The sequence below is a fragment of the Trachurus japonicus genome, chromosome 21 (assembly GCF_045865225.1).
Source record: "Trachurus japonicus isolate A0001 chromosome 21, Traja_1.0".
NCBI classification, from domain to species: Eukaryota; Metazoa; Chordata; class Actinopteri; order Carangiformes; family Carangidae; genus Trachurus; species Trachurus japonicus.
This window is the reverse complement of record NC_140927.1, coordinates 26,565,714-26,574,751: the sequence shown is the minus strand read 5'-3', so window position 1 is coordinate 26,574,751 and position 9,038 is coordinate 26,565,714. Positions and strand designations below refer to the sequence as shown.

The 9,038-nt window shown below is 39.9% G+C and overlaps 1 pseudogene across 1 annotated transcript; it reads right to left on the bottom strand.

Annotated features, from left to right (window-relative positions):
- Positions 1–6,420: 6,420 nt before the first annotated feature.
- Positions 6,421–8,392, bottom strand: LOC146965378 (zona pellucida-like domain-containing protein 1 pseudogene; annotated as a pseudogene). The gene has a single exon (XR_015034597.1). The product of XR_015034597.1 is annotated as a zona pellucida-like domain-containing protein 1 pseudogene (transcript).
- Positions 8,393–9,038: the final 646 nt, after the last annotated feature.

The window sequence follows — 9,038 nt, the reverse complement described above, 5'->3', positions numbered from 1 at the left end:
TGTTTGGGTACACGTGGCGCCCTGAGCTAAAAGGTTTGCTCACAGGGAGAACCATGTTAACCATGTTCACCAGCTAGTTGTGTGCTAGTTGTGTGTTAACCCGTGTGTTAACATGCTGATATTTACTAATTAGCTCCAAACACAAAGATAATCAAAGTTGTTAAAAGTCAATAGAGTGGGTCGGTACAACTAACCCTGACGTCTTTGTGTTAATATTAGACATGGTTGTTGGATGAAAAATTATGATATTTGTCTTGATAATTACACTGTTTTTAGTTTTGTTTTTAAGATTTGATGGGCCTATTGTGTTACGCTTTTTATTTAAAAAGAAAAAAGATTCTGCCAGACTTTTGTCTCCAAGAGTTTATCTGAGTAAAAACAACACAGGAAAAGAATAAGTTATTCAGTTTTACCATTTACCCCTTGCACCTGTTGGTGAGGTTGAGGATTTATTTAGTTTTACATCAACTTGAGAAAAATCTGAATTTATAATCCTGAATATCAGAACATGAATACGTAAAATCACTCTTCTGATCATCTAAAAGAAATCTCAGCATTGAACTCAATCTTTCAGAGCTAATATCTTCTTCTGCCAGGCTGAATTCAACAAAAAAAAAAAAAATCTACTTTTATTCTACTTTCTACTTTATTTATTTCAACTAACAGAGAGAAGGATAAAATTGATTTTGAGGAAAGTAAAACATACACACTTATAAGACTGTCCAGTTCAATCGCACATCTGACAACACCCGTCCTCAACATTTGTTTCAGTACAGCACACTTCCTTGGACGGAGGACCTCAGGGACAGGCAGTATATTTAGGAGAGTTGCAAGGTTGTCCATTTCTAACTTGAACTGCAGGAGTCTGTGAAGTGCTGACGTGATATATGAGGCTCCCTCTGTCTGCCCATGCCAGCTCTATAGGAGGCAGTTTCATCTCTCTCTGCAGGAAGACCAGATTTATGGAGCTGAAATTGTGCACCTTCTAAACCTTAACCTAACAAGGAAGGTTAATAATCAAACAGCCGAGAGAGAGACAGAGAATCAACTTAATGTAGGAGAGCAGACGTGAAGACGTGAAGACATGAATCCTTCTCCTCTCTTTTATACATCAACCCACAAACACCTGAAAGAACCAGAGAAATGGAGGATGGAAATGTAAAAGCTGAGCAGTTAAACTTGATAAAAGTGCATCTGACAAGGAAGGTTAGTTTGGGGTTTTCCCACACACACACACACACACACACATGCACACACACTCTCACACATCCACACTCTCCTCTGTTTATGGACAGCAGGTCTTCCTCCTCCTGTTTCCTCTGCCTTCCAGCCGGCCGGCCTCCCGCTGCTTAGTCGTAAACTCACGTAATATGTTTAGCATGCTCAGCGATCATCTCACTACCGCTGCTCAAGGCCGCTCGCTGTTGTCATATCAGCACAGCGAAGCCATTAGGCCATCACAGGATACATAACACTGATATAAAGTCTCTGCTCCGAAACGTTAGGAAAGCCAGGTGGTTTCTGATTTCATTACTGGGTTTTATTGGAGCATTTTATTTTTATATCTCATGCTGTTTATCGTCCCTCAAATTTCCTGTGACTGGAACTATATCTACTGTACCTGCATTAATTTATATGTAGGCAGGATTAGTTGCAGTAGTAGTCGCAGCCTTGAACCTCTGAACGATGCATATACATTTTAAATAATTTTCACAAAACACCAACAAAAACATCTTCTTCTGAAAACATTGGGATAAAGACAGAATCATCCATCTCACTTTCCAAAAACGCTAAAGACGCCACGTCCAGACTTCCTCTGCTACGCACTTAAAACACAAAATGTTGTTGTTCCAAGCAACCTGCCAACACAGTGGAGCTGTTTTCACTCTCCAGCCAGCGCCATATCTGGCATCCCAGGCGACCGGTCCGCCCAGTAAAGCTGCAGAGTTTACGTAACCTCCAGCCCTGGTGATACATGATGTAGGCACAGGTAGCTAATTGGCCAGTTATGGAGACACAACATGTAAATGAGGCCCAGTGGAGACGCACTAAGATATGTGGCTCTGCAAGGAAATCATTTTTACATGTGGCGGTATGAAAAGGGAGGTGTAAAAATTAATGATGGTTGGTGCTTCTGTTTGAGATTCCATGTTTCGTTTTTGCTAGAGACTTATTCAGAGGTTTCAAAATGACGCTGTAAAAAAGCCTGTTCCTCTTTATACTACTATGTTTCTATTCCTGTTTAGTCTATATTCGATGGTGCCCACAGTATAATATGTATAAGGAAAGGTGCACATAATCACATGGAAAACAAAGGTAAACCCAATTTTATCATTATTTGTCACGTGTTTCCTTCATGCTTCCTTGAATGGAGCACTGTCTGGAGATGCTGTCATCTTTGCTGCTATGGCTTAATTTCAACTCAAACTTTGCAACACATACATCCGAATATAGCATCAAACCAACATGATGTTTTAGCTGCATGTGTTTAGTTTCCACACTGGAGAAAAAAAGATTTAAGAAAAATGATAATGAGCAAGAAAAACATGAAATATAGGGTGAGAGTGCAGAAATATTGTATAATCTCATAATAATGTATATGGGAATGGCATATCAGTTTGATACTTTAAAGATCCCTGATTTACAAGAATTAACAAAACTTTTCATCTTATATTTTGTTGTAAATGTTGTAATGTCATTGTGTCCGTTGTCATCTAAAAAACAATGAAAATAATGCAAAAATATTAACATCAAGTAGAAAACACACCCACCTCTGACACAGGGCCTTCCCACTCCCACTTAAATCTACATTTTAGATACTTACACAGATCATTTTTGGGTTAAACAGATATAGATATACTGTAGATAAAGGCATCTCTTTACAACCTCATCTACAAACCTCATGTTTATACTCCAAAACCTTGTGAGACAGAAAAAACCTGTAAGAGAAAAACTGTCTGAATAACCGAAAACAATATTCACCCATTGTCCATCCCATTACATCCCATTACCATTAAACTGGCACAATGAGTGAGCCACTCAGCTAACGGCTATTGTATTAAAAACTGAAAAGTCAGCTATAGGTTAGTGAACAAACCCATGTAGACACCTCAGTCTGGTTTGATAACGTTTGAGCTTTACGCTTTGTTAAGAGTCCGTCTCTCTCTTCCGTTTCGATTCACTTCAGGGAATCTCTGTCCAGAAAAATCCCTGGTTCTTTGAGGTTTAACCCGGCCACAATGAGATTTTCTGCAGCTCTGCCTCAGAGATTGGACTTCAGCTCAAATCTGTGCATAAATGAAATTCAATCTGCTGCATACATACTGTACACGCACATGCCAGCTGGAGTCAGGGACAGTCAGGCAGACAAATAGACTTCCCAGTACTAAACTCCCCCGAAAAAAAGCCTTAGAGGATAAATCTCATAGAATATTTAATGCTTATACACAGGAGAGCAATCAAAAAATGGGCCTCCTTCCTACTGCCCCTCTCTCCATCCCTTTCTTTCCTCTTCTTGTTCTCCTTTTTAGCTCTTATCATTTCCTCGCCAAACCTCACTGGATGCTAAACTGCCATAGATCAAACCCTGCATGACTCTGGGAAATGGTTCAGTTCCAGATTCGCCTGTCTCTGCAGCAAATAATGATCTGATCAGGTTTAGGCTTCAGTATGAAACCCGTGCATAACTTGCTCCATGTGGTGTGTGTGAAAGTAACCCATATGTGTGGGTAGGCTTACAGTAAGAGATGTTCAATAATGCCAAATGTTTCTTCTCAACCTCTGGATTTTCCATCACACTTTATCCTGTATATCTTTTCCTGCAGGACAGTAGTGACGAGCCTGCCACTTACTTACAACTCTTTTAAAGTGGGAGGCACAGGGTGAGTACAGTGTTTGCAAATACTTATTGGAGTATTTCTTTTTAAAACTTGCTTTAAGAACCAGATGGATGGGGTTTGCATCTCGAGGCAGATCAAAGATCAATGATGGGAAAACACTTAGCCAGTGCGTTTACATATTTTATCCCAATAACTGGAAACCTCATTAATTAAACTTTAGCCCGAAGTGTGTTCCAAAGCGTATCATATATATTTAGATGAATTTCTTACCTTTCAGGGAGTTATTCTTCTTCACTAATTTCAGTATCAGTATCATCTTGAAAGTCCTAGAGACTACTCGACAATGATATTCAATCGCAGATTTTTTTTTAAGCAGGTGGAAGACACATCAACATTTTAAGGAGATGGCAATTTGAGCCTAACATGTTTCAAGTCTACTACAGAAGTTCCTCTGCAGCCACAGGTGAACAAGCTCCTGGTTCCTTGGGCTGGGAATCACCCAGTCACAATACCACATTATGATATTGCTTTTTTGTGACAACTTTTAAAAATCCTGAATATTGCAAGACAGCATATTATGATATGTTGTGATTTATTACCTTTTTGCCACTTTAAATTATGTCCCAAAGGGAAAACTGTATCTGCATCTGCAAATAGGGGTGGGGGAAAATTTGAAATAGTATCTTGTATTTTGTTTGGCAATATTATATTTATATTCTACATTCACAGGACCAACTTTAAATCTTTCATCATGTAAATTGCAAATACAAATTGAAGTTTTTGAGCTGTATCCTATTGGATTGAACAGAACAAATATTGACAAAAATAATAATAATAAAAAAAATTGTCACAAAATACGTACATGTAGAAATAATATAATATTGTGACTTAAAGTATTAAAATTTCAACCCTCCCACCCATCTTCTTTTTAATCTAGTCTTAAAATGGACTCTGGGATCTTCACCTCCCTTTATTTATGGCTAATTGTGGTAGTAGAACTGAGGCTCACACTCGCATTAATGAGATTTATGAAGCGAAACCGTGCACACACAGTTTTATACATATTCTTATTTCTGCTTTTGTGCATACACATAGTCTTATGAGTCCACAGAGGTTTATGCATCTGGCCGCCGAAGTCTCCGTCCATTTTTTATTTTCAATTTACAGTAGAACAGCTGCAAGAGAAATGTTTCAAAGCAAACTTATTTATAACATTCCCATTATCGTGTTCAGGATTTTCATGATGTGTTCATCTATATCCTTGATATGATATGATAACATATTGTGAGGTAATAGTTTATTTGCAGTAAAAACAGATGCTCAAGCTACTTTGAAGTTTTTATGTATGTTTGCACGCTGGCACATATTGTGGGATATTATTTTGTTACTGGTCTATTGTTAGTCACTGCTATAAACTGTTTGTAAAAACGGGCTATACAAATGAAATTGCCTTGCCCTTGCCTTGCCTTGCCTATAAAAGATGCTAAAGATTCACTGGCATCAGTATTGTTAAAGTTTTCACGATTTCCTGCAGCAGGAAACTACCTGTCTACAAAGCGCTGCAGAGAGACTCAAACAAGCAGGAATAATTATCAGTGATAACGTTTCATCTCAGGTCTGGTCATAACCCTCATGAAGGGGCTCAGCATCTTCTTAACATACATCAACCTTCACCCCTGGAGCAGATCACAGTGAGACGGGGCAGTTGTGGCCCAGTGGGGTCAGAGATATACTGCCCTACATGTCCAGGTAGTCAGACAGCTTCCTCCTCTGACATATACACTGGCCTTAAGGGGCCTGAGGCCAGGCAGGAAAACACCAGAGACTTTCACTCGGGAGGAGGGGAAACTTGCAAGAGTTTGAGATAATAGCAGAAACCTGTAGCTTCTCTTATACATGCACCTTAGAGGGGATTATATAAACAAACATATAAGTAATATATTGTTTAATAGCTTATGGAGTATTCTATTATTATAATTACATTAGTGGTATTTGTCTATGGCAGTCCTTTATGGTCATTCCTATGAGAATGACCATTAATATGTTGAAAAGACATACAGTAAGTAACTCTTATTGACTTGTAGCAACAGTTTGAAACAATGAATAAATGTCTCAGTATACATGTTTGTTTTTCCATTTTATTTCTCTTTATTTTTGAAATAGTAGGACCATTGACACCTCCCCCCCTTCATTGACAGCATATACACACCTCAAACATGAATGAAACACAGAACGCTGACTTAAATCAGTTTATTTTATTTTTACCATTATTTTCCATTTCTACTAAACAGCAGTGGATGAATGAAGAGAAATTAGGAAAAATCTGTGATGGTTAACAGACAAGGGAAATAGTTTTTCAGTTTGTACAGGCACTTTCTCAAAATGGGACATCAAACTCTTCTTTCACTCTTCAGCATTTTGTGTGTTTTTAAATTATTTGTGTGTACTTACAGAAGATGAACACACAGGTAGTGGGACTTAAGGTGCTTTGTGGACTTGATGAATTAATTATTTTAGAAGCTTTATTTGACTTTTTTAAATCAAGGACAAACAAACAGAATCTTGATTCAGACAGTGATGTATTATCAGTTTAATAGCTTTATTTACTCAAAAGCAAGTAGAAGAACTCAATAAATTAGACATAATACTTTGAAAGGTACTTTGACTTCACTTTCAAAACATTCCACATAAAGACTGTGATTTCTGTTACGCTTTTTGATATTTTCCCCTCCAGCTACCATTTTTCCTTCTATTATTTTTTTTTCAAAGCTGATAAAGTGCAGACATGCATAAACACCCAGCTTTTCTTTGTCCATTTTTGAAATAAGGAATCTAGCAAAATCTACTGAATCCTCTATAGACATGTCATTCTCCCAACCAACTATCTTTCCAGGACTGAGGACTACAGTAACTGACACACAAAGACCTCCCAACAGTTGTATTGCTGAGCTGAGCCCAGTCCTCCACCAGAAAAAAGAAAAAAAATCAAGAAGGTACAGTACACCTCATAAAATGTTAGGCCCATAGGCCTGAGGCCATTATGTTGCATTTCAGCTCATGGAGGCCTCCTTAGTTCCTGAGCTTTTTGTAAAACACTGCTGCAACACAAAGAGCAACAGCGCAAGCAAAGGCAAGAACGCCAACAGCCACACCGAGCCCAACAGCTGAGTCGTCTCTTGCTTCGGCAGCGAAGGGCTTCTCTTTGGACTCGGAGCCCTCGCTCTTGGTGACGATCTCCGGAGAGGTGATGGTGTAGGTTTGGCTTATGTTATCCGAAGGTGCATCCACGGTGCTCCTCTTCCTCCTGTTGGTGCACTGCTTGAATGTGCTGCAGCTGCTCTTCTCACACAGCCGGGTGATGCAGTGGAGGTAGTAGGTGGACACGGTCTCGTTCTGCTGCTCGATGAAGCGGAAGGCTGGGAAGTGGAAGCGGGCGCTCTGGCTGTCCCCGTTCTCAATCATGGTGGTGAACTGATCCTTGGAGCAGGGGACGAACAGATTGAAGAAGCTGGAGTTGGTGGGCAACGGGGAGATGGAGGCATAGCAACGGTCAAGCAAGACATGGTACTGGCCTGTCAAGTTGGTGGCCTTGACCTCAACGTACACACTGGTTCTCAGTTCAATGCCCAGTTGTGGAATGACCATTGGTCGGGTGAAGTTGGCATCATAGAACAGCTCCATGCTCAAGGTGCTGATGAAAGTACCGTTGTTGTCCTTGACTGCAATGGAGGAAGCCGACACATCAATCTGGGTGTTGTTGACCAGATACTCTAAGGGGTAGGCACAGGAGTAGTAGTACTTCAGCTCAGCATTGTAGGTGATGGTGCCTGTTGTAGGATCGAGGGACCGAATGATGCCGCTGATGTTGACCGTCTGGATGTTGGAGAAGTCAGAGAATATACCTGTGCCGGCAGCACTGGTGGTCCTGAATATGCTTCCACAGGAATGGGTCATATTCAGGGGGAAGTTAAAGCGAGCAACAGGTGGACTCACAGATTCGTCAAGGGTTGCTCTGCACTCTGGTTCTAGCATATGGTTCAGGATCAGCAGCGTCTCATTGTAGCCGGTGTAGACGACTGGGCAGATTTGAACCGCCAGACCAATGGATGAAGTACCACACTCCACTGCAATGTCAGTCACCTGTGGACGTCTTGCTTCTGTTCCACAGTCAGTCAGTGTTAGCTGACTACTACTGGCTATTAATGACAGAAAAATTAAAAGACTCTTCATTGTAATTCTTCAGCTTGGCCGTGAATTTGTTAACCTCTCCTCTGAAATTGTGGTTCCGCTGCTCAGAGCTGGTAGATCTTCTCAGAATGTTTGAAGTCCTTGGGATGTGTTCAGGGGTCTTTATAGGTAAGTGTGTCCTCTGGGATTGGTCCAAAACAAGGTCAAGCACCTTGCTATTTGTGAACAACTGCATTGTATGTAGTAGGGAAGCTCCAGTCTTGGCCATATCCTAAGGGCAACAACTGAAACCTGAAGCATCTGACTGTCTTAAAATACAGAGACAATGGCCTTGTTCCTTTGTTGAGTATGCTTTAAAATATAGATTTCCATGCCCTCTATTACCAAGCCTTCAATGAAGTAAGTGAACATAACACTATATGAGATGGATTCCTAAGAAACACGTGATGGTTCTTCTATCCGGTACAAGACCTAGCAGCTTCACTAATGACCTAGATAGGATTCAGAGGAGTATGCAATGATAGACTGGATCATTTGGCCACTGTTTTCCTTATTAAACCTGACATTAGTAATAATAACCATTAACAACACATAGAAGAAAGAGAAATGTGTTAAGGTAAACATCTTCTGTTAGAACTCGTAACAATTTATTAGCGGTTACTTTAACAAACGCCTCAAGGAGATGATGATGAGGAGATCGTGTGATAAATAAAAACACATGACCTTGAACTAGTAACAATTCAGAAACATTCAGACCTAGTGATGACGTCACAGCTAAAAACACACTTAAGAAATTTAGTGGCTTTGGTTGGAGCTCATTGTTTAACTCAATGCATATCATATATTTTAACCGTTTTTTTTTTTTGGTTTGCATTTTAGGCTTTTATGGTTAACTATTCCATAGCCCTGGTTAGATTGTATTTAATTATAAACTTGAACTCATATCCATTGTGTAGAGAAGGGGGGTGTGCAGATGTTGGCTTCATATTAGTGTCACATATGGGAGGTGTA